Genomic DNA, 27,771 nt, shown 5'->3' with positions numbered 1-27,771 from the left:
TAAGCCTTCTGCCCGTGGGACACAGAAGGAAGCAATTTTCAGCAATGCTGTTTCTCCCCTCAAACCTCTCCCAGTGCTTTCTGCAGAACCATAGTACCTGCCACATTCTTAGGAAGATAAGATAAGATTTCTGGAAGATAACTTCCAGAAATAAACAACTATATGACATTTAGAAGACATCTGAAGGCAGCCCTGTTTAGGGAAGTTTTTAATGATTGATGTTTCAATGTATTTTTAACCTTCTGTTGGAAGCCGCCTGGAGTGGCTGGGGAAACCCAGCCAGATGGGTGGGGTAGAAATACTACTACTACTACTACTAGTACTACTACTACTACTAATTTATTTTATCCATGCATTGACCAGCAAGGGCACTTTAGGGCAGTGACTCTCTAGATACCTTCCAGATGTTGGACTCCAACTCCCATCAGCTCCAGTCAGCATGGCCAATGGTTACAAATGATGGGATCTATAGTGTAATAGCAACTGGAGGGTGCCATGTTGGCTACACAATTTCCCAGCTGTACCCGGAGAAGACAGGGACTAAACTGGAACCTTGTATGTGAAAAGTAAGTGCCCTGCCATTGAATTGTGGTCCTTCCCCTATGGATGTGCCTGGGATATGAGATGCTCTGTGAGATTCATGCATACAAAGCATGAGCTCTATCACTGACAGATGACCCTTTCCCTAAAGACAAAGGTCGTTTGGTTACCAAAACCCTCTTTCCCTTCACAGATAGGTAGCCGTGTTGGTCTGCCATAGTCAAAACAAAAAAATTCCTTCCAGTAGCACCTTAAAGACCAACTAAGTCAGTTCTTGGTATGAGCTTTCGTGTGCATGCACACTTCTTCAGATACACTGAAAACCATGGAAAAACCTGGCCTGAACAAAGACCTTGGATTCTTATCTCATTATACATGACCAAGCCATTTTTCACCTTTTCACCCCTTGCTTCCTCCTGTAAGACCTATTGCAGTCGTTAAGAGTCGTCAACAGGCTCATCACAGCTATCTGCCAATCACCCATTCCTACCACCCTTCTGAGTAATACCCCTCCCCACCTTCTCACTATATAGAAAGGTCTGGAAACTTCTGTTTCAGTGTATCTGAAGAAGTGTGCATGCACACGAAAGCTCATACCAAGAACTGACTTAGTTGGTCTTTAAGGTGCTACTGGAAGGAATTTTTTTGTTTTGCCTCTTTCCCTTCCTCTGCAATGCACACACTTCCTTTCCAAAGGGAAGGCAGACATGAACCAAACTGACTGTACTGTGTCAGAATCTTGTAGAGTCCCAATATAACTCTCTCCATTAAACTAGAGTGGCTCTCTTAGCAGCTGGGTGGCTTGGAAAGAGCTAACTACTGTGAGAGGAACTGAAATTCAGACCTAAAATGTGCAAAAATTGAAAACAGGTGCCATAACAATTTTTCCGCCACTCCTCTATTGGCGATATACAATATGTTCATCTATGATTCTCCCAGCAAGAGTGTCAGTTGCTTTTATTTATACTCCAGCATGGTTTTCTCCTGAATCTTCATTACTTCTGTTCTGTTTTGTTTCCCCCCACAATGATGCCATGGCTGCTATGCAAGTCAAATGGAGGCAAGCTATAAATACCATTTAAGCTACCTTCCTGGGTGACAGACTACCAGGATAGCATAAATCTTCAACAAATCCCAAGAGATGACAAGAATTCACTTAGATTTCACTCTCTCCCTCTACCCCCCCCCCCCGCCTCTTCAGAGATCACTGAATTTTGCCCATTGCTGAATGAGTAGTCTGACATTTTATCAGCTCTAGGTTTATTTGTATTGACAAGACAATAAAAATTCTTGTCTATCACTGTCACCTTTAGCTCTTCACTTGACTCCAGAGGAGTTTAATGGAGGCAAGCAGATAATGATGAAGAAGAAAAGAGTACAAATGTAATGGTCTGTGAATGCTGTGTGCAGTTTGTCATGATTGTTGACAACACATGTGCATGAAGATATTGCATTAATCAATCTATCTATTTAGCTGCATCCAAAATAGCTATCAATTAGAATCCACTACAATATTCTATAAGCATACATCTCCTTTATTTAGATGTTTTCTAGCCTGCCCTTCTTCATGAATGATGGGGTAAACAGTTTGAAGCTATGATAAAACAGAATGATGGAATAGATGATAGAATTTATATAATAAAACAGGTGAATAGAATGACACATTAAAACAAAGGCAAATGAAATGTATCAGTGCAGGAACAGGTTCTAAACCACAAGCAACCACATCTTAGTACCTGGTCTATACACAACATCCTAGGAATGCCTGAGCAAAATCAATACGTTTCCAGCTGACATCAAAATGCAAAAAGAGACAGTGCCAGCCATACCTCAGAGGGGAAAACATTCCTTAGAGGGAGACCCTTTCTCATGTTCCTGCATAATAGACCTCACCTGGTGGCAGAATACCAAGTGGGCGCTTCCCTGCTGATATTAATGCATGAGCAGGTTGATATACCGGTAAGTGGCTCCACATGTAGCCAAAAAGTCACCATCCACAGAAACATGAGCTGCCAGCAGGCTGACAGAAACCCCATGGTTTGCTGAAGTACAACAACAACAAAAATCTTAATAATTGATTGGAGATATTCCAGTCAGGACAGAGCATGATCAGTGGCCATGGGATATTGGAATGGAGAATGGAACATAGGAAGCTTCCTTATATTGAGTCAGAACATGGGTCCATCTAGCTAAGTGTTGTCTAGACTGACTAGCAGCAGTTCTCCAGTGTTTCAGATAGGTCTCTCCCTCAACTTTACCTGGGTACGCTAAGGATTGAACCTGGACCTTTTGCATGTGACGCAGATGATCTACCACTGAGCTATGGCCTGTCTCCAAATGGGGGAAATGTATGTGTAGCATGGTGGTAGAATGGAGGATCTATTTTTGGAAACACAACAGAATTATGTGGAGTCATCAGCATTCACATGTGAATAGTGTTATTCACCTTTTTAAAAAAACCATTTCCTAGTACAGAGAAGGGGGGCGCTGTTGCTTTCAGGAATGTATTTTTACCTGCCTTCTCTTCATACAATTCATATAAACCTCTTCCTCCCCTCCCCCTCCCCGGCCAACTTACATTACAGTGGTACCTCTGGTTACGAACGCTTCTGGTTACGAATGCTTTGGGTTACAAACTCCGCTAACCCAGAAGTAGATGCTCCTGGTAGCGAACTTTGTCCTGGGATGTGAATGGAAATTGCGTGCCGGAGGCCCCATTAGCAAAAGTGCGCCTCAGGATAAGAACGGTTTCAGCTTAAGAACGGGCCTCTGGAACTAATTAAGTTCGTAACCAGAGGTCCCACTGTATTCTAAAGCCAAACAAATGGATATTGCCAAGATGCACTTAGTATTCCTTGGTGGGCTCTTTTCTATATGAATTATTTCCATCTTGGGATTTAAAGACCCAAGGATATTCTTGTATATTTTGAAGTCATGTTCATTCCCCTTCAGCTCCCTTTCTCTTCTCGGGACTATTCGGGTAAATCTTATTTCAGGGATGAGGAACACTGTTTTATAGCTCTCTCCTTTCTCTAGGATTACTGAAACTTTTTGTTGGTTTCCTCACATCTTTAACTGAGGAGGAAACTTCTTTACTTCCTATTTTGTTTTAGGTGAAATCCAGCAAGAAACTAAGAAAATGTGGGAGGGGGTCAACTCTCATCAAAAGTCTTTCATTCCCTGAATGTTCCTCGGATGTTTCAGTGGAGGAGGTGCTCCAGAATTTGCTACAAACATTGCTGCTTCTGATCTTTTCAGTCTAGACGTAGAGCAGACTCCAACAATTGGTTGGTACTCTCCAAATGTTCTGGATTATATCTTACATCAACCCTAGCAAGCACAGCCTTAGTTGTAGCACAAAACATATGGAGGCCTGAAGTTTGGCAGAGACTGAAGCAGACAGTGCTTAAGCAGTGATCCCTTATTGTCCATTATGGTGAAATAATCAATTAGAAATCCTCTCATAACTTCTGAGGCCTTGTTCATCTCCCCATTCCTTTCCTTTCACTCATTTAGAAGGCCAGGGAACATTGTTTTAGTTAAGAATGGTTTGGTCTTGGTTCCAACCAATTGGTTCCAATTGGTTCCTGAGCGAGTTGTTTAGTTAGTACTGGGACCCCATTTATGGGTTGAAAAATTATGCTCAATTGCAAGGCATCACATGAAAAGGAACTCTTCAGAAAACTTTTCTTCCCTTTGCTATAGATCTGTTTATTCTGATGTTAGGGGGTGGTAAACATTTCCGGAAAGAAGGAAAGAGTTTTATATGTTGCCATCTTCACATACATGTGAGAGCCAGTGTGGTGCAGTGCTTAAGAACGGTAGACTCGTAATCTGGGAAACCGGGTTTGCATCCCCGCTTCTCCACATGCAGTTGCTGGGTGACCTTGGACTAGTCACACTTCTCTGAAGTCTCTCAGCCTCACTCACCTCACAGAGTGTTTGTTGTGGGGGAGGAAGGGAAAGGAGATTGTTAGCCACTTTGGGACTCCTTAGGGTAGTGATAAAGCGGGATATCAAATCCAAACTCTTCTTCTTCTTCTAAAATAAAATAATAAATTGTTTATTACTATGTGGGGTGTTCTAGAACTGAGACAAGCTGCAGTAGTACAGTGCTCAAATTGGCCCCTGACAATAAAATACTAAACAAAAACCAATAAAAAACCCCAACCAAGATTAGAAGTTGAATTACTCATTCCAGTCACAGGGAAAAGATTATATCTGTACACAGTGCCCCCAAGCGCTACTGACTTTTAGTCAGAAATACAGTGATAAGGATAGATCCGAGGAAACTAGCTACAGAAAAGACAGCAGGTAACAGTCTCCTTGGTGGGCCATCTGTACTTTTAACAAATACTTGTGGGGTTCCATCACAGCACCTTAACAACCTTTACATTCCTTGGATGGCCCATAAAATATCATGAGCAGCATTTAACTTTGCCAGTTATTTCCTATTCTAATTATAGAAGTTGGAAACATTGGTTCCCAGATGGTGCAGCCCTTGTCAAACGCTGGTTTTTTTAATGGTGACCACTGTGTGCAACTTGTCTCGAATGTGTCTCTTTTCATCACAGCGAGAGCCGCTTTTCAGATTCAAATCCTCTCGAGCAGCCAGTTGGCTCATTTAAATGTTTTATGGGGCTCTATATACTCCCCTTATCGGAACTTCAGATCCATACCATTACTCTGCAGAGTCCTTAACACACAAGGGATGTCTACTTTCCTCTAACATCTGTGCAAGCAACACTTTCAGCCAATAAACCACCGTGGCATCTTATCTAATGTGTTCCTCCACAGATTTCTGGAAAGACACAGTGCACAACACACACACTCCACCCTTAAAAAAAAACACCCACAGTAAATAAAGTTAGCAGAACACGCACACCCACCCCTGTTTTTACGACGGAAGTAATATCTGTAAAGAGTTTAGTATATGTGTCCCTCGTTACTGTAGGATGGTTTTTGGTGGATCAACTAGAATAATTATCTTGATTGGTTGGTGGTCAACACAGTTTTAATGAGATCCTGGGGGAATCTGAAATGAATTTGTCTAATGCAATGCTGCTGGAATTATTATTTGTTTTATTATGATGTCTTTGAAAAAATATTACATTATTTATTTGTGTTCCTAGCATCTTGCTTTCTTCCTCCCCCTCTTTCTATTCTCTTTTATTTGGGTTCATTGGCACTCCATCTGCAGTGACATCTACTCGCAGAAGCAATAGGCCCAATGTTGCCATTTAAATATCGGCGGAGAGGGGACATGCCTAGTTCTCCCCGTGGTGAATCATCCATCCCTATTTCCCTGTGCCAACAGAAATACATGTTATCTATTCCATGGGCTCTAGAGGGCAGCATCTTTAGAAGCTGTCGCCTGCACAAAAGGCCCGGTATAAATGAAAGCAGAAAGGAACAATTACAGCCAGGACACCTTGTCTGCTTATTGTGATTATTTTCAAAAGGAAAAGTAGCGTTGCTGGTCTCTACATTTATCCCCAAGACCAAAAATATCTCAGTAATGGATTCAACCTTAAGAAGGCAAGAGAAAAAGAGGGAAGGGGGAGGACAGGGAGAAAGAATGCATATTGATTTTCTAAAAGACGTCTGGAATGCTGTTATTTTCCAATTAACGCTCAGCATTAGAGAACAATCCAGTGAAAAGAAACAGCTAAGCGTAAGCAGTCTGCAGTAGCACTTTTGGCATTTTTTGGCATTTAATTTTTTAAAAAAGCGTGATTTGCTATTCTTCCTAACTTTGGTTCCCCCCACTCCCTCTCTTCCTCAAAAAAATAGTAATTTGGAGTTCATGCCAGATGCTCATTTGATGTAAACTAGAACAGCATTGACTTCTTTGACCCGCAATTGCTTCAGTAAAGACAAACTGATCAGCACCAGGGGAAGGGCTGTTTCTGAATGGTTATATGACAAGCGATATATTGATATAATAGACACAGTGATGCTTTTAGTATTTGCTAACAAGATGACTGGTTAGCTCTGTTTTCACCATCTCTTACTTTGAATAGAACAAACTCTTCCCTCTGTCCTTATGTGTCTAACCGGTTGTCTGCACATCCTCAAGGGCACTGTCTGGACACTGGGGCCAATCATGATTGGACCCTCCTCCTCTGCCCACCAACCCCACCCCAATACCTGAACAGGGCTCAGTCTCCATGGTTTGATATGATGTAAGAGCCTCAAACACAATCAAAAACACAAAACCTTGTTCGCAGAGCAGAAAATACACAAATGACAAGGGCCAATTGGAGGATGACTCAGTCTCTAGGTAAATAGGACTAGGATTGAGAAGACCTTGTGCTTGCTTCGGCAGCACATATACTAAAATTGGAACGATACAGAGAAGAGCAGGATTGAGAAGACCTTAAGTGGCTTTGCCAGCTAATGCTTGGTGGATGAGTGGCAGCATAGCAGATAGATGTCTTTGTTACCATCACCACACATTACCTATATATAAAAAAAGAAACCTCCTCTGTACTCTTGATTTCTTTTCAAGCAAGACAAATGCCGGCTAACTATAGTTGTTTATCCTCCCACTTCAGTTTACTTCAGATCCTACAATGCCATTAAAACGGGAGTACAGGATGCCTCATTGCATCTGTGTCAACGGCACCTTATTTTTCCAAGTCTGAGTCAGTATTGATTTAGTCACCATCAGAGCTAGTCTGTCACTTCTGTGTTATATACAGTATCTATCCAGGGTCCTGTGGCTTCTAAGTAAACTATAAGGAATAGAAAGCAGCAATGAAAGCCTCCATTAGGCAATTATGAGAACCTAGCTATACTGTTTGAATTGGAGCATAGATTTCATTTTTATTCAAAATGGGTGCTTTCAAGTGAGTACATTTCTAAAGTGCTTATCACTTCAGATCTGACAGTTTTATTTTTATTTTTTACATTTGGATTGCTTTTATTACAATTTCTCTCCCATGGGATTTTTTCAAAGTTATTTGTGTGTTTGCTTATGTTCCAATTCAGGAACTATTGATAATTGTCATACCTCGGGTTACAGACGCTTCGGATTGCGTGATTTCGGGTTTGCACCGCGCCAAACCCGGAAGTACCATAATGGGTTACTTCTGGGTTTCGGCGCTTGTGCATGCACAGAAGCGCCAAATTGCGCTTTGCACATGCGCAGAAGCACCAAATCGCGACCCGCGCGTGTGCAGATGTGGCGCTGTGGGTTGCGAACGTGCTTCCTGCATGGATCACATTCGCAACCTGAGCATCCACTGTATAAAGATAAAGGTAAAGGGACCCCTTACCATTAGGTCCAGTCATGACCGACTCTGGAGTTGCGGCGTTCATCTCGCTTTACTGGCCGAGGGAGCCAGCATACAGCTTCCGGGTCATGTGGCCAGCATGACTAAGCCACTTCTGGCGAACCAGAGCAGTGCACAGAAATGCCGTTTACCTTCCCGCCAGAGCATACCTATTTATCTACTTGTACTTTGACGTGCTTTCGAACTGCTAGGTTGGCAGGAGCTGGGACCGAGCAATTGGAGCTCACCCCGTCGCGGGGATTTGAACCGCTGACCTTCTGATCAGCAAGTCCTAGGCTCTGTGGTTTAATCCACAGCACCACCCATGTCCCTGTATATCCACTGTATATCTATATATAAATTTAAAGATTTATATAAATTAAAGTACAAAATGATTATAAACCAAATTGTTTCTAGTGCATGTGTTAATATTCAGTTGCCATGTTTATTCACAGTTTATAATTTAATATAAATATTTATCAAATACAATTAAGCACCACTAATAGTTTACTCTGCAGTTTAAGCATATTCCAAGTCATAATATCCATCTATTCTATGGTGACTCATATACCCAGTATTGGGCTATTATAATTCTTGCTGTTTTTGCCTAATTCCATATTAGTTTGTCTTGTTTTAGATGTTTTGCATAAATAATTTTTTGCTATGACATAAATGATGCTGGTTGAAATTGTTCAGACTACTTAGTTTGGATTGTCTCCTCCTGGATCACCAGGGTCCTAACAGATGAAGATCTTTCCCATTACCCCTCCCCCCCCTTTCTTCAAATGGTGATGCCAGGGACTGGCCTGGATCTTCCTCAGAGTCACAACCACTGGGATACAAGTCTTAAGATTTGTGCCTCTTCTGGAGTTCACTGCCTAGATTACTTAGACTTCCGTTAGTGGGACAACTTAGCTGAATCCCATGCTATGAGCTTTAAATCAAAAGAACACAGATGTCCTTTCAGTATCTAGTATCATCTGGGAGAAAACCCTTCTTGATCTCAAGTGTTACAGTTTAATGACAGTGCTGTTGTCTGTAAGCAAGACTCATCTTTGACAAAATGGTTTGAACCTGACAGCACCCTTTGTATAAGGTGTCATTGAATTATGGCCACCTCTCAGGTACAGTACAACCTGCCCAGGTCACATCAGAGAGTTCCTGATGGCTTTGGAGATGCAGAAGGAGGGAGGAAAGGCTTGTGGTTCATAGGATTCATCCCAATAAACTAAGAATGGAGAGTCATGTTCCTGGTATCTCAACATTTCCAATGCCAAAAACATTAGGGAGAAAATCTTCCCTAATGCAAAAGAGTCACATCAATATGTGTAATACTCAGAACCTCTCATAAATGCATCCAGCTCAGTTTCAAAATGAGGAATATTCTTTGCTCGTGATGATCTCTGAATTGAATTACTCTGGTGTTTATTAATATTTAGGAATGTTAGGCATGATCTAGCCAATTTAACACTCTCAGTAGGAAAGTTTTCAGCACATGTTTAACTTTCCAGTTGAAATCAATGTACTTGACTTGGGGCTGAATCATTCCAATTCTTTAGATCTTCACCCAAAATGTATTAATGGACAGCTTGTCTGACTTTCATTTGTTTCTTTTAGTGGATTAATTTAAATGGAAAAGCCTAAAGTGAATATTTGTTTGAACTCTAATAAGTAGTGACAGATATGAACTTTGAGTAGATAGCTTTATTACATTGGGAAGATTCATGAAACTGGTTATCATGATAAAACCACATCATTACCTGTGTTAAAGTGGATAAGAGACAAGCTTACAAACCATGCAATGTTAAGCAAATCATTTTACTCCTGAACCTAATCTCTCTTCCATCCCTATACCCATTGTCTGGTGTAATTAAAATCTTTTAAAGGCAAGGACCAAGTTTCCTTTTCAGTATGCATGCCAAATGCAACAGTGCCCCAATCTCAGCTGGCACTTCAGGGCACAACTTACATATAACAATCTTAAAAAGAATTGTCAGGTCACTGAACTCATATCATGCATAGATGAATAAACAGCAAAAAAAGGTTGCAAGTGGCAAGTGCTAGCAATTTGTTCTGGATTTTAACTGGTGAACTGTGAAAACAAGTACATGTAAATGAAGTGATCATTTTGCGAATTGTGTGATCTCTATTGCATATTCTTCAGCCAAAATTCCTTCTCCCCCCCCCCAACTCCTTCAAGTTGCATCTGATTATTAGATGCTGTATTTGTGCTTTTATATAGTTAAAACAGCATCAAGACTCAAAGTGAAATCCCTAAATAAATGAACATTTCCCAGAGCATTTATGAATGGCTGGCTCTGCTCCAGTGTTCTCTGTGACAGATCACTTGTGCAGGCAGAGCAAGTGGTCATAATTTCACAGCCTTTACAGTACAATCCTGTGCATGTTTACTTGTGTTCAGTGGGGCTTACTCCGTAGTAAGTGCATTTAGGATTGCAGCCTGGAAATCTCTGTTAATGGCCTCTTACAAATTAATCTCAATCCTTTTTAGTATGAAAAACTACAATGTCACCAGCCGTATTACAGAATTTATGGAATATATTACATTAGCAGATGTCAGGGAGAAATTGCCCACATAGGGCATGCCCCAATGACTGTATTTTTGCAATGTTGAATTTAATTATCGCACATAGCAAAAACCTAGCTGCTATATTCAAAGCATGACTAAGAAGGCTAAAATGATATTTTAGGATTGCACAGCAGTATCACCGGGAAAATCTAAAAACCAGACCTGTTCCTCAGACCTGTACTCCACTATGTCTAATAATGGTGTGCATTCCATATATTGCTGAAACTGTGGTCCTTCAGCTGTTTTTGGACTCCGACTCTCATCAGCCCCAACCAATATAATAGATGAGGTTGTGGGAATTGTAGTCCGGCAACATCTGGAGAGCCAAAGGCTAGCCAACTAGCCTTATGTATTTGGTCTAACTCATGGGTAGGCAAACTAAGGCCTGGGGGCCGGATGCGGCCCAATCACCTTCTCAATCCTGCCCGCGGAAGATCCAGGAATCAGCGTGTTTTTACATGAGTAGAATGTGTCCTTTTGGTTAAAATGCATCTCTGGGTTATTTGTGGGGCCTGCCTGGTGTTTTTACATGAGTAGATTGAGTGCTTTTATTAAAATTGCATCTCTGGGTTATTTGTGGGGCATATGAATTCATTCATTTCCCCCAAAAAAATATAGTCCAGCCCCCCACAAGGTCTGAGGGACAGTGGACCAGCCCCCTGCTGAAAAAGTTGCTGACCCCTGGTCTAACTGTTTTAGGATACTTAATCCAAACTACCCATAACTGGGTAGAATTCAACTGGGTGGACCTGCTAGTGGAAGCCTTTGCAAGGACTTTGGCTAGTGCAAGGGGATATTTCCCTGCTCTTTTCCTGTGTGTGCCCCCAAAATTGGTTTAGGGGCTCTGGAGGAAACCTCCCCCCCAGAATAATGTGTTGAAGGAGGAATGGGGAGACTCATTCTGTCTAGCAAGCTGGTTTTTTCCTGACAATTTTTCTTTGTCACCCCACTACTGGGGTTCCATTTATCCTTGATAATAATCCATGTTGTTAATTTGCATTTGTGTTTGGAGATTAGGTAAATCAGTGGGACACTGAAATGGAACATGATAGTATGGATGACACCAGAAACATCTTTGCACAAATACCAACAAAAACAAAAACCCAACCACAACTGTCCAGTATTTCTGTTAAATATATTGCATTCATTTCAATACAAATATTCTTATTAAGTAAATACTGATATAGTTATCATGGCAACTTTCCTTTCAGGGGTTACCAGGGACCCAGAAACAGTGAAAGAAAACACACCCTTGTGCCGAGAAATGATATGGCCTAATTTCATACATATTTAGAGTCAGATGAGACAATGGGGGGGGGGATCCAATTTATTTTTGGTGCATTATAGGTGCCTTTAATAATTATGGATAGGAGAACAAAAACAAATTTTACAGATTAAAAAGCATAAAGAAAGCTTGTTTGGATTAACATGATACGCTGAAAGCATTCATTTGACTCCTCGTCTATCTATAATTTACTGAGCTGCAGAATAAACACACTGTGCCGTTCGGCTGCCGAGGGCTCCAAGTCGTAAATATTTCATTACTTTAAAAATGAATCACTATTAGGTAGGTGTTTTGGTATTCAGGAAAATAAAGTTTTAAATAGTTTAATAAAATTGCTTCTTTTACCTTCTGGCTGATTTGTTTGTTTTTAACAGATTGGGATGGTGAGCAATGCAGTGTCACCTCTTGGATTCAAATGGAACTGCAAGCCAAGCAGCTCCTTCATTCCCCCACTTTGTCTGTAGTAGCTCTACAGGGCAGAGATGGTCAAGAGATTAGGCAAAACGAGGGGTGAGCGGAAGCCATAGAAAAGCAATAATCATCCAGGTGGAAGGGACTAGTCGCAGACCCGCTTGGTTGTTCACTTGGTTGTTGTGCATCTCACAGATATTTCTTCTGCTCCTTAAACACTTTAATGCATCTTAACATTTGGCGCTTCCCTGAACAATTTACTCAAGTGCACAGCTTGTTCATTGCTTGCCTCCAACCACATAGCAATTTGTTTAGAACTTGAATCTACTTGGTGGCAAGGAATAAAAATTTCTCCGTTTGCCTTGGCATAATTTAAGAGGTTCCTTTTTTATTTCTTATTGCCGGTGTCAGTGAATTCATTTCTCCTGGTTCCCCACCCCTCCATGTCATGGGTGTTAAATTCTTGATGGTCCTTTCCCCTCTTTTCTAACCCGCTCCCGGCTTCTTAACACTTTCCTTACAGCATGGTGACCCATATAACACACAGCAGATTGCTTCCAACTTCATGAAAAGAAGGAGCTCTCCATTCATGGAAGGAGAAGTGCGCCTGCAAACAGAGCCGTTGCTAGAACCGTCCAGATTGTGCCCCCTAGCCACAGACAAATAAGCTCTTCTTTCCACCACTACCCCCTTCACCCATTCAATTCACCCTCTATTTAAAACCTTTTCTTATGAGGCAATAATTGATATTTTTATTTACAGTGGTACCTCGGGTTAAGTACTTAATTCGTTCCGGAGGTCTGTTCTTAACCTGAAACTGTTCTTAACCTGAAGCACCACTTTAGCCAATGGGGCCTCCTGATGCCGCCGCGCCGCCGGAGCACGATTTCTGTTCTCATCCTGAAGCAAAGTTCTTAACCTGAGGTAGTATTTCTGGGTTAGCGGAGTCTGTAACCTGAAGCGTATGTAACCTGAAGTGTATGTAACCCGAGGTACCACTGTATAGACATATTTATGGACATACTTTTAAGCCGATTTTGTGTGTCCTCTTGCCTGCACCCCTGGCGGGGGCCCACCTCACCACCCCCTAGCTATGGCCCTGCCTGCAAAAGGCTCAATGCAAATGACCAGTGATTAACCATGGTCCTTGTACCTTCATATTTTTCTGTGCATCTCCCATAGCATGCCACAGCCACTCACTGATCGCTCACGTTCAATCTGTGATTTGTTATTCATCCTCCTTCCTTTTCCAGAAGACAACAGGAAGGGGTGGGTGTATCTGCACATGGACTCACTGGCTCTTCTTTCAGAGTGCCCTACCCATTTTATACTTAATTACTTATTTCCTGGCCAAGTGTGCAAAGCTGTGATCACATAAATTTGCACTTGGTTGGGTCTCAGTTGACCAGGGACTCTGGGTGGCTGCATTTTAGCTCTAGAATTCCCACTCGATGAAAGTTGGCCATGCTGTGAAGATCTACTGCTTTGGGAAGGCTCATGGGCCTTAAAGCCTGGATGAACCATTGTTTTGATTCTGATGGAGACTGCTTTTAGCATACGCTTTGAAATTTCCTCTGCTGTTCTCAGCTTTGTCGTTGTGTTTTTCAGTCTTTGTATTAGAATGTTGATTCATTTTTATTTTATTTTATTTTTTTGCTATTAGCTGCGGTGGACTCTGCCTGAGGAGAAAGGAGGCTGGAAATGTCGCAAGACAATAAATAATAAATGCTTGTCAGCTATGACTTTAAGAGCAGTGAATCTTGCTGTTGCAGTGTATTGCCATTTAGCTCAATGTCATCTCTAAATTCCACGATTCTGACAAAAAAAGCAACTGGACACAATCCTTCCAAACCATCACCAAAGTTGCAGTCACAAACAGGGAGAGTTTAGGGAATGGTTGGCAGGATTTTAAAGAAAGAAAGTGCTTATAACAGGCTCATTTTTTATCCCAATGCCTTACCATTTTGGGGGGGAAATGTATGTCCAGTAGTAGGGGAACTCCAGCAACTGCAGCTCCTGGTTGTACGTTTGTTATTATTATTATTATTATTATTATTATTATTATTATTATTATTATTTGGAAAGGTGTTTCTCTTTACAATGGTAGCATACATTAACATTTGAACTGTTTTTATCTGCTACTCTGCATGTGCTTTATTGATTGTTTTCATGGAAGCCAGTGTGCTGTACTGGACAGAAAGTCCACAAGTTGTTGGACTACAGCTCCCATCAACCACATATCAGTGTGGCCAATGGTCAGGGATGATGAGAGTTGTAGTTCAGTAACACCACAGGGGTGGTTGCTGGTTTGGGTTTCAGACTAGGGTAGAATCTACACGCATATAAATAATGCTGCAAATATTATTATTTTTAAAAAACACGTTTTGAAAAATATATTGAATTTGCCATAGCTCACTGTCCCCATCTAGTGTCACATTTGTATATTGCACTTTACAACACTTAAAATGTTTTATTTGCAGCTGTATAGCTGAGTCCTACGAATCGGGAGACTCAGGTCACATCAGCCATGAAGCTCACCAGGTGAACCTAGGCCATTCATTATTTCTCAGACTAACCTACCTCACAATGCTTCCTTCTTGGAAGGAAGAGCTTTACAAGCTGCCTTGTGCTCCTTGGAGGAAAGGAAGAATATAAATGAATAAATAACTAATTTTTAAAAATGAATTTGAGGTATGGTTTGGTGTTTCCTCTGTCAGAGAATGCAGTTTATAAAATATAAATGCTTAATTAAAGTGTGGCAAAATTCACTGTATTCAAACTGTTCAGACTTAACCATGTTCTTTTATTATTATTAATAATACTTTTCAGCCCTGCATTGACTATTCTGATCAAGCACCACAAGGGGATAAAGGTCAGTCAAGGAATTGTTAATTCATGATTAGGAGACATTGCAATTGAATAAGCCCTGTGGTTCAAACTCAGAATCTTCTTGGCTGTGAACAAACATTTGACCACATACCACTGGAAGGTATCATTAGCCAAGTGGACTATCTCAATTCTTAACTTGCTGCAATAGTCACTCCACTCTTTATAAGTCTCCATTCTTTTCTAAAAGTATGAAGCCTTCACACAGAGAAGCTGCTCCAGGGTTTTATATCTCTTGAACTACTTTGTTGCCATTTGTCTAATCTCAGCACATCATCCCTTTCACGGCAGCGCATATTAAAAGTGAGCTTGCACAGACTTCGCAGCAGATTGTCCAATTAACTCCTCAGCACCTTGATTACTTGATCAAGCAACCACTTATGCAGGTGCCACCTTTCCAAATGAGACATTCAATTCAAGGAAAAAGAGGATGGGTGGGAGAGTTGCCCTCTTGCCCTGAGCAAATTCCAACTTGGGTAATTACATTCCACCTACACGTTCCTCAGTCAATTTCATTTGGGTACAATGTTTCATTGAATTCAAAATACCTTCCTGTCTTCATCCATATGGAATATTACCAAAGGGGTTCTTTTTTAAAAAAAAAAAAGTAGCTGCTTTGATTATGGAAATAAATTTGATTATAAGGAAAGGGTGAGAGACTAAATACAGCCTAGGTAGATATTTCTGTGGCTACAATGTATGGTTGTTTTTATTATTATCCTCAAAATTATACCCCTCTCTTAATTTCACCTTCCTCATTTGTACACGTCTGTGCTTTCTACTTTTGCTTTGGGTTGCCCTAGGCAAGATAAAGTGACATCATTATTATTATTAGTAGTAGTAGTAGTAGTAGTAGTAATAATAATAATAATAATAACAATATACCGTATTTTTCGCTCTATAACACGCACCCGACCATAACACGCACGTAGTTTTTAGAGGAGGAAAATCCGTAGACATGCCACCCATAGGCATTCCCTCCATAACACTCACAGACTTTCCCCCTTACTTTCTAGGAGGAAAAAAGTGAGTGTTATGGTGCAAAAAATACGGTACTTCATCTAGCACATGGGGGGGGGGGTGCATGTGTGTTTAAAAAATCCCATGATTTTGCAAAAGCCCCAGTTAACCAAAGTGAATGAACTGTAACCAACTTGTGGAATCTGTTCTGCTCACAGAACCTGAATTTTCTTGTTACTGAATTTCTCCCCTCTCCCTAATTCAGAAGTCAAAAATATGGTTTGAAGATTCCACATGCCATTCTACTCTAGTAGGGTTGCCATACGTTCAGAATTTTCCGGAAATACCTGGAATACTGCAGTTGGAAGCAGTGTTTGGGCGGAAATGGGCAAAAAGAAAAAAAGAGTCTGGGGAAATGTGGACATATGTTGGCATGTGTGTTTTTGCCCATTTTCCTTAAAAACGGCCCAAAAACGTCATTTTTTTGCGATTTTGCGACACCCCCCCAAAAAAACCTTTTTTACTAGTGTGGTTAATACTCATGCAGACTCACTGACTGCTCATATTTGAAGGAGGAACATGACAGCAGCAACAACAACAACATCATTCACACATGTGTGGTTCATACTTGAAGCATTGTGCATAGATTTGGTACTTGGGTACAAGAGATTATCATACTACAGCAAGGGTGGGAACCTGTGTCCTTCCAGACATTGCTTAAACCACTACAGCTCACATCATGCTGGCCAAGACTGATGGGTGTTGGTAGCCAATACAATCTGGAGAACCGTGGGTTAGTTCCTGCCCCCCCTTCTAGAGCATGCATGATGATCCTGCTGACCAAATTAGACCTGCCAGCAGCCCTCACTTGGCCCACAAGGCCATTTCCACAAGCCACAAACACCTGCTCCATACCCGACACAGTTGCAGAAGAACAACTGGGAGCATTATAATGCACTGTTGATTGTTCCATGGTGCATGGGGCTTGCTATAGGCACCTTTTGCATTTTGGGCCTAGAAGAGCGGCAGGATATAAATGTAGCAGGTGTGGAAATCTATCTCATCTTCACACACCAGGCCAGCACATTTTAATGCCAATAAGCACAGCGATCTTGGACCAGAATTTAGAAGTAATTCAAGGTGTACCCGAACTGGTAGTCATTTTGCTAATACTTCCGTCATGACCCATCGAGCTACGTTAGTCATACTTGATTGAGCTTTGACACTCAATGGCTAGAGATTCAGAATAGGATTTGGCATGTGATAATATGATTCCTTCTTTATCTTATTTGTATTCCTGTCTGTGTCACATTAAATGATGCAGAGCTCTCTTTTAGGGTAATGCCAGACTTGAAGTTTATGAAATAAAAGATTGATATCAGCTTCATAAAACTCAGGGGAAGCAATATCTTTTCTGCATCCTGACAATCTTTTAACTGCAGGCACCTTTGTATACTGTATAAAAACAAAAAAAAAAGCATGCCATAGAAGAGAAGGAAGTATTTTCAACTAGCCCTAGGATTATTATTATTATTATTGTTGGTGGAGGGTGGGAATCCAGTGTGTCGTTAAGTCCTTTATCTGTTTTATAGCATGAAAACGATGCCTATTTGTAGATTTCATGAATTCTCACAGCCTTACATAAATGAAACTTAAATGTCGCTGGCTGGATGTTTAAATGTTCTGCTTTGTAGCTGGTGAATTACCACTGCCATACCATCTATCATGTCATAGTGACTATAAGAGACTATATAGCTTGGAATGTCTAAGATATTATGATAGGCCAATCAGCTTGTAAGGGACTATCATCTTGTAATGGACTTCTCATCACTATGGGTTTATATTGATGGAATACATGTGCCTGAAAGCTAGACACTTCTTCATGTGGTTTCCTAATAAAGAAACCACTTTTACCAGGCTATTGTGGGTCTAAGAGGTTTCTGTTTGCAAGAGTTCAAAAAGAGTTAAAGAGAGACTAAGTGCAAAATATTAAACCCTAAGGTATTATATGAAGCCATCTTTCCCAGGAGGTTGAAAGTCAAGGGGGAAGCATTACTGAATAACTAAGGCTGAATCACAGCATCACTAGAGCAGGAGTCAGTGTTCATGCATAATATCTTGCAACCTCAAGGCTATTAAATTTTCAGGCACTGTCTCTAAGGTAGGAGTTGGCAACCTTATCCTTTTATCCCAAAGTAACAATTTCTAGAACTCAGTATCAGTCGGCATCTTTACATTTTTCTGAAAACAAACAAGCACACAGGAACCCCATCTGACTATTGAACTGGATTCTCCCAAAGGCCTTTCATTTCAGCTCAACCATTCCATCTACCCCAAATTTATCACTTTGCCCTTAGCTTAGTAGGCTGGAGAACTGATGCAAGCACAATTGCAGAAAAGCTTTTTAAAAATATATTATCACCGTAAGTTTGTGTCTTTTTTTTACCCTTGGTAATAGATCTTAAATTTGACAGAACAGTAAAAAGCCATTGCATTTCAGCTTTCTGCTTGGTTGCTTGTGAAGAGTGGTATTTCGAGGGTTTCTTCCTTTCTTTATTTTTCAGGTGCTGGCAATTTTGCAGACTTTGCTGAACTGAACTGATGCAAGTGGCAGAGAAAAGAAGATTTCACACTATCAAAGTGTGCAGGGCATTCCATAGTACTGCTAAAACATGAAGGCATACTCCAGAGAGTATCCAAACATGTACACACACAAAGACACACACACACACACACAGACACACACTTAGCAAAACAGATGCAAAGCAGATGAGTTGATGTATGCAAACCAGCCTGAAGGGCTCATCCAGACTTGTCCTTGTCCCATGCCTAGAACCACAGGTCTGAGTGGTTTCCCACTTGTCCCACACATTCTAGGCATGGGTCCAAGCAGTTTTGCCCTTGCCCCACAGCTTTCACCTGGGAAATCCACTCATTAGCAATAAATTGGAGCAAACATCAATCTAGAGAAAACCCAACAGAAGTTTGCTCCAATTCAGCAGTAAAGATCAGGTTCCCTGTGTTGGGGGAAGGGCAAGTCTGGATGGAGCCCTAATAGTTTGAAGAAGGGGACTGACTGATCAAATGACCATGTTTTTCATTTGGACTGAAGCACACTCACCCACCCACCTCCCCACCCAAAAAATGCATACTTCACAAGCTTTCCCAATTTTGCTCCTTTCTGGATGTTTTGGAATACTATTTCCTTTAGCCTCCCTCAGGCAGCATGGAGGGCACCAAGTTTGGAAAGACTATTGTACATCACTGGTGACCCACACAGTTTCCAGCCCTCTATGCACCACCTCTTGTTTAAAGGTGAGTGAATGGTACCATCTAATATGGAATATCTAGCTGCCTTTATAACCTTTTGAAAAGCAAACTAATTCTACAGCATGTGCATGGACTTACATTAAGTAGACTGAATTTGACCTTGTAGAAAATTAATTATCAGCCTGAATAAGGCAACTAGGATTAATAACTTGTTCTTTTGGAAACAAGATTGTGACAGTTCCAAAAATGATCTGTTGAAACACTGTGAGCAAGAACTATAAAAATACAATGCCCAAATGCATCATGGTGACCTGCTCAGCAGGAATATTGGTCCCCTGCTTCAGTAAGTAATACGATGTAGAGAGGGCAGTACCATAATAGGTATAATGCCTTTACACCCTGTGGCATAGTGATAATATGGTCTTCCACCAATGGGATGGAACCTGTGGACTTTCAGACATTGTTGGAGCACAGCTCCCAGCATCCCTGATCATTAGCCATGCTGGCTGTGGGTGATGAGAACTGAAGTCTAACAACCTCTGAGATTCTGAAGTGCCATCCAAAATGGGTGTGTGCAAGTCAGATCTCTCACCTACCACTGGTTTCTGGCATTTCATGGAATTCAGTGGCAACTCTAATCAACATATTTAGCCATCTTTGAATAGTCAGAGAATGACTTACAAGTTGCAAATTCTCAACTACACACATACACCCCACATCACATTCACAATGGATGTGATAGTGATTTACTTGCTAGTTTATTGCATTCATTGTGTAGATGAAATATTTATTGCATCAGTTTAAGAATACCAAGTAGCAATATTCTAAGTATATGAGCCTGTTATTATGTATCGGATTTTGGTGGAATTTGTCAGACTTCGGCATTGTTATATTTGTTATTGATGTCTTCCACCTGTGTTGCTTCAGAATTCATAGTGAATCTCAGGATTCTTGGAGGCAGAAATATCACTCTGTAAAGTCTTAGACTTCCCCACCTGAAAACGCCTTCCTACCCATCTTCCAGCATCTCCAACCATCTTCTTGTCTCCTTGTGAATCCATTCCTTGATGTAATTTTGCACTGTATTTTTATTCAATTCCATGGAAATATATAAATATGAAAAATCTCATGTTGGACATGATTAGGAAACAAACTGAAAATTAGACTTCCTGTATCACATACCTTGATACAAATCCATAGTACAGCTACCTTTAATATATAACAAATTTGACCATCCCATCTCCAAAAGGATATTGTAAAGTTTTAAAAGTTGCGGAAGAATTACCGGGGGTAGCTGTTCCAAGTGCCAACCTTAGCAATAGAGGGGTTCTGATCCAAAGGAAAAATTCAGGTTAGAGCAAGCAGAACAAGCTGAATCAAAGTAGGATCAGGTTTAGATTCTGGCAAGGCAAGAGTTCAGGACTCTTACTCTTCTTGTCTCAATACCAGTCATCCACAGCCAAAGCCTTCATAGAAGCCGAAGCACTATCTGACTAGCTAGTTCCTTTTTTAGTTAATACAGTCTCCTAATCTAAAGGATCACAGCCTGCTTTATCAGTCATCAGCTTCAACAGAGCAGTTGAGATGTGGTTTCACTAGGACTTTGAGTCGATGTCCTCAGAGACAGAGAATGGTAACACAAACTCACTGAGTTCAAAGTTATTGCACCAGTGCTTCTGGGTTACTAGGGGCATCTGGGTCTGGGTCTTAGGTCAATTCCTGACAACTTGCCCCCAAGTTAGGGAGTCTGACCCCAGGGTCCTGACAGGTCATTAGCATACATAGCTTTAAAGGGGCATTGGACAAACTGATAAAAGGAAAATCTATCGCTATTAGCATGAAGTTAAATGGAACTTCAGTAACCAGGAGAAGGCAGGCAAGAAACAGGAGATGGGCTATTGCCTCCATGCCTTGTCTTTTGGTTAGAGGAATCTAGTTTATGACTGTGGTGAACAGGAAGACTACATGGTATGATTCACCAGACTCTTAGATATTATAAAACTCTTTCTATTCCCACAGTATTTTTCTAGCATGGCCTTGGCCTGCCTTTCTGCTAATGCCATAGTTGCTAACCTGAACTTTTCTGTGAACAGGTGCTTGGTTATTGGTAATCTTGTGCCCAATAAACAGAGGTCATTTGCTGCCCTCACAAGAACGCCTGAAATAATATGCATCTGTCTTTGTGGCTATAGCACAAGTTGGCATGCTAAGGGATCACAGAAGAGGCCATTGACACATGTGGAACCTCCTCGTAATGTGATCAACAAAAGCTGCTTCCTTTGCTTCAGGTTCTGGTTTGCCATGATGAATGGCTAGGTTGCCAGTGCCAGCTCAACAGATATTTCTAAGATTGATGTACTAATTTCTTATGCTGCAAATTGATTCACTGACATGAGATGAAATAGTTCCACTCCAGTTGGCACTGGTTGGGCCATAGCTGGAATATTGTGCTCTCATTTAGATGTAGATAAAAAAGATGTAGATAAATTGGAGGCAGTTCAGAATAACAAAGAATAACAAGGGGATGGGTACGTGATTTCTGTTAGGAAAAGTGCTGGTGGAATGAGTGCAGAAAGTTTGGGATAATAAAGGACTGAGGGGAAATTATTAATTGTTTTATTTATTAAATTTGTATACTGCCCTTCGAGATCACAGGGCAGTTCACCACATAGAAATACAAAATGAGAACATAAAATGCATAATAAAAACAAGAATAAAAACAAACAAATAACCCCCCCCTCCCACAAACACATTTAACAGGCTATAGAATGTTAATCAGCCAAAGAACTGATTATAGAGAAACATTTTTATCTGGCACCTAAAGATATGTAATAAAGGCACCATTCCACAAATGGGGAGCCACCGCAGAAAAGGTCTGTTCTTGTGTTACTGCCCTCTGGACCTCTCGTGGACGAGGTACACAAAGAAGGGCCTTAGATAATGATTACAGGGTCCAAATCAGTTCATATAGGGAGAGGCAGTCCTTGAAGTATTGTGGAAGTATTGTGAAGGTCGTGTTTGATTGCTAGATATCATGGACTGGCTGGATTCAGAGGCGTGGTGGGAGGCACCAGTTGGGGAACCCCCAGAGAAAGAAGGCTCAGAGCCAGGGGATTGGTGGTGGGATGATGATGAGTGGTCAGAGGGAGAAAAGGGAGCAGACTGGGAGGAGGTGGTGTCAGAAGCTGAAAGCCAGGTTTAATGAGCAGGAAGAGCCTGTGGCAGAGAGCAGTCCAGAATCAGAGGCATAAGTGGAGGCTGGAGAGGAGAGGGGCTAAGAGGCACCAATGATCAGGCTGTTGTGGAAGCCAGACTGTCTCACCCTCCTGTGGCCACCAGCTCCCCTGCACCTGATCTCCCAGAACCCAAAGAGGTATGAAGAGGGTGGAGCAAAGACAGACTAAACGAAGAAGCCTCAGATTGCTTGGGAAGGAACCGGGGGAAGAGGAGACTTAGATAGCTGTGGGAGGGCGGGGACCTTCAGTCCTCACAACTGCCTCATTGGAGCAAGAGCTACCAGGAAGAGTTGCTGTGCTCAACAGGCCTGGCCTCCTGAGCTGATTGTTTCTTTGAATCAAGAGTTAACTTCACTGACACTGTGAGTTATTGTAGACCTGCTCCTGGCTCCAGCCCCTAACATATAGTAGACCCTAATTTAAGGAGAAGGGAGTTCTTCAAACTTCTTTGCACAGCTGACTGGATATAAACTTTTCTACTTTGATGCTATGTTGTAGTGCACAAAGGGGAAAATATAGGTAATAATGATTAACGTCTTTAGCAATAAAGCAGCTCACACACTTCTATTACTTGCACCCTGTGGGATCTTCATCCAAAATGGCAGCTGTATGTTTTTTTCTGCGTAGAGATATTAAAATGTCAATCTTCATTTGAATGGATGGTTTCACCAGGCAGCTTTAGAGGATCTGAAATCCAAGTATTCCCCCCCCCCCCCGCGCTTCATTTTAATTTTGAGCTGGAATCTTCTGATAGTACTTCAACTACTGGGTGTATCAGATCTAGGCAAACACACAATAAGACCTTTCCCCCTCCTGTCCATTAGATAATTCTATTCGAAATCTTGGAAATCCTCCAGAGGCAAATGCTTTGTTTTATTATTAATGAGAGAAAGTGGAGTGTGGAAAGAGAAATAACATCTCAAGGAGGAAACATTAGCCAAAATGGAGGATTGAAGGGGGGGGGAGAGAGATCACACAGAATATACACAGTACGGTTGTTTATTGTTATCAATTCATGGGTTTGTCCCCTGAGATACAAATATAAATATAGACACAGAAATATCATCAAATATAGAGTTCAACAGCTCAGGTAAAAGGCATACAGGACTGTGCTGATACAATGAGCATTATGTGTTAATTAATATAGCATCTCCATATATCATTTTATTATTTTACTTACTTAAATAGTATATATTTATACATTATTTTATTTATTATGACAGCAGGTAACAGCAGGTCATTTCTGGTTGAGCCTGAATAAATATAATTTAGTTTGACAACTACTTGATACACTGGCTGATAGATTATGTACACAGGATTAATAGAAGAACTGCTCATTTGGTCTGGATCCTACTACGCAAAGCTCTGTCAACTGTTTGATTGAGGAGCTATTGGTGGGTGGTTCCTAAGTCTAGGAAGTGAAGTGAAGCCCGAGAAGAGTTCCCGGACTGATGGGTAAACCTCTCCCCGGAATTGTAGGGGATCTCCTAATAACTCTTAGTTCCTGTAACAAACTATAGTTCCTGGGATTTTGTGGGGGAAGCCATGACTGTTTAGTGCTTTAAATGTATGTTGTAAATGTGGCCTAGCTCCCAAGAACAACACCCTTAATGTCATGATTGGCTTATAATTCCTTGCAACTCTTCCACTATGCTATTTCTTCTTTATTACACATTTTATTTTAGTTGTAGGAATATCTGTACTGCTCATTGTATAAAATACCAGAGCATTTCAAGTACATTTTAAGATTTGATGGCATAAGCAAGACAAAATACGGAAAAATAGAGCATCTTCAGTTGTATGAACAATATGGTTGGGTCATGGAAATCCCTGCATTATTCAAGCAAGCATTATTGCATAGCACAAAGCAGGTTATTATAAGGTTGTATCCAGCTAGGTTTTACTCAGGGTAGACCTATTGAATTTAATGACCTGAATTCAATGGGCCTATTCAAACATTTGCTTCTTCGGCTTCTTCTCCTGCTTCTCCATCACCAGCATTAGAAATAATAAACACTTTTAAAGCACCTACAACTTTCTAACTACAGTACAAGCAGTACTATTAAAAGCTAAGGCAGTTCCTACCCACAGACTCACAGTCAAAGAGAGACACTATAAAAGAGAAGGGGACTGTGGTGGGAAGGATCAGGATCCTATGGCCAAATTTTAGTATTATGGACTAGCCCTTAATCCAGGCATCCCCAAACTCGGCCCTCCAGATGTTTTGGGACTATAATTCCCATCATCCCTGACCAGTGGTCCTGTTAGCTAGGGATGATGGGAATTGCAGTCCCAAACATCTGGAGGGCTGAGTTTGGGGATGCCTGCCTTAATCCTTAGGTGAGCCAAAATGCGAACACATGTTTCTTTATTAAACTTGCATCCTGCTGTTCCACCAAATGTTGCTCAAGGTGGCTAACCAAAATAATTATTCGATGAAATACAATGAAACAACCACAAAATACAAAAGAAAAACACCCACACACATTAAAACGAGGCAGATAAAACATCAATAACATCAATTAAAAAACAACAACTTAAAAGCAATTACCACATATTTACAATTCAGCTTATGAGGCTGTCTGGATAAAAACCTATTTGCCTGCTGGTGTGAGGTCACCAGGGATGGGGCAAGCTGTGCCTCTGTTGGCAAAGGATTCCTGAGCCTGGGAGCAGCCACTGAAAAAGTCCTCTCTCAAGTTTCTGCCAAATGTGTTTCAGAAGTTGGTTGGGCAGAAAGCAAAGCCTTTCCTGAGGTTCTTAAAAATGCCTCAGATGTACTTCCAGCACTCTGCACAATGGAACATACAAGCAGTTTCAGCCTGAGCTAAACAGATAGACTCTGTCTAGAATCAAAAGTCAAACAGCACCCAGTGCCTAACACATGATGCATAGAGTTTATATGTTCTTTAAAAGCTCCCTGCTTTTACTAACTCACCTGTATCCATCATCCCTAGTCACAGTCAGGCACCTTGAAAGCCTACACCAAGTGTTGATATTACAGAGGATTGAGAGTACTGCTTTGGAGATATTTCTTCCTAGAAATCAGCCTACACTCTGAAGCATAAGGATTGATAACCCTTGTGAATTTCAGCCTAGCTTGTGGTGCTGCTGCCGGTGCTATTCATCAGATTCATATAAATGTCCTTCTATTTCTTTTGACTTAGGTGCCTCCACATTATCCTCAGCACATGGTTTAATTTCAGATAAACCTCAGACATTGGCAGGTGCTCTTCAAGATGATACTGTCCATCAGTTTCCCACTGGATAGTTATCTAGGATCCATGGGCCACGTAAGCAGTATAAAATTTGAACTAGAAAATTTCAGCCCTGAGGTTATATCTCAGATTATTTTTCATGTGACTTCACCACAAGGCAACATGTGATGTGATGGGAATCTCCAGCCATCTTCGGTCAGGAAGCAGCTTTTCTCAGGAAGACTCATGGTGGATGAATTTGGAGTCACCTTTCTGTCTGTTTTCTTTGGAAAAGAAAGCTAGCATGTTTCTGGCAGCTTGGAAGGGAAGAATGCAAATACCTGGAGGGGTGAGGGGAGGCGGGGTTATTGGTTTGTTTTATTTTTGTTCCTGTTTTTATTATGTATGCTGTGTTTTTATCTTGTATTTTTATGTTGTGAACCACTCTGAGATCTACAGATGAAGGGCAGTATATGAGATTAATAAATAATAAATATATAAAATATATTTCCTACCTGTACTTTCATCTGCCTCTTCTGCTGGATGGATATTGGGAATCTGGTGATGTGGATGGCAGATGCCACATGTGCTCCCAGATGTAAATGCCTGTAGTGTGTCCCTCTTGACCATACTGCAATATTCCTCCTCTGCTGGATGGACTACTGATGTTAGAAATCTGGTGGTGAGGATGACAGATGCAGCATGCATTCCTAGAGTCTTAAGGGACACCTTTATGTTGATTTTCAAACTCATCATCCCAGCATGAAAGATGCTTATGGCTTCAGCAACTCTAACTGGAAACATTGTTTCACTGTATCATTCCTGCCTTTATTTTAACGGCTGTCTGTCTTATATCTACATAAATTGACTCTGTGTGAGTCCATAAACTTCTAAGTCCACCAGTGTGCAACAGTTTAGGAAAAATGCATGTAAGTGCTGGGCAGGGGTTAGGTTTTTGGAGATGCCTCCCCAATGCTGACATCAGAAGACAACCATACTATAGACAGAGCCATATGCACACACACACAGGCACAGTTGCCTTTTTCCTTGGGCAGTCTGCTCACAGCCACTGTTAGAACCCTGTTCATGCAATCTTCCTCCTAAGGAAGAGACAGAATTGAGCCTGGAATTTGCTTGGTAGAAGAATGAGATATGCAGCAATTTACAAAGCTCTGGAAAGCAATAAAGTGGCATGGGAGTTAACACAGACTTCAGTCTGTCCTAATTGCCACAGATTAAAAAATATGGTTATTTATGAATTAATTTACACTAACTCAATTCATGGCACCTTGCATGTTTATAAATTGTTCTTGGCTTGTTTGCAAAACCACGGTACAAAGATTTCATATGATCCAATTAAGCATCCACAGTTGTGCTGTAATATTTCTCTTCACCAAACGCAGGAAAGCAAAACAGGGCAATGAAGTGTGAGTCCGCATCTCTGCACAGCCACTGAGCAGTGCTGACAGTGAACAATAAAAAGGAATTAATCTTAATAGATATTAAATTAGACTCTTTCAAAGTACTGATTTAATTTGTACCATTTATGGAATGTATCCGATTTGGCATTTCCTGATTGTTCCCATAAGTAATTTCATAGATTATTTCAGTATATTTATCCTAAATGGCCTCATGCTTACTTTCATCACATTAGGAAAACCTATCAAAAGTAACCCAAGATCTATTGCCTAGGGCAGGCCTCTTGACATTCTTTTAACTAACTACCTCAAAATCTGGCATTCAGAGGCCCAGTTCACATGTATGGTGCCTACATTCACAGCCTCCAAATGAAGGTATCATCTCTCACAAATGGAATCTCTATGAGAGGGCTGCTCATCTGTAAGCCCGGAAGCAACTTTAATACACTTCCAGCATGCTCAAATGGGTTGCTGCTATAAATGTCAACTTGCAGAAAGTCAGAACATTTTTGAAAACTGGGGACTCTGCCTTTGTTAAATGTGAACTTGCAGAAATTCAACACATTTTTTAAAATCTGGGGCATTGGTTTTGCTAAACAGAGAGAGCCAGTGTGGTGTAGTGGTTAAGAGCAGTAGACTCGTAATCTGGTGGACCGGGTTCGCATCTCCGCTCCTCCACTGTTGGGTGACCTTGGGCCAGT

The sequence above is a fragment of the Podarcis erhardii genome (assembly GCF_964252035.2).
Source record: "Podarcis erhardii genome assembly, chromosome: 5".
In the NCBI taxonomy this organism is placed as follows: Eukaryota; Metazoa; Chordata; class Lepidosauria; order Squamata; family Lacertidae; genus Podarcis; species Podarcis erhardii.
This window is presented reverse-complemented; position numbering follows the sequence as displayed.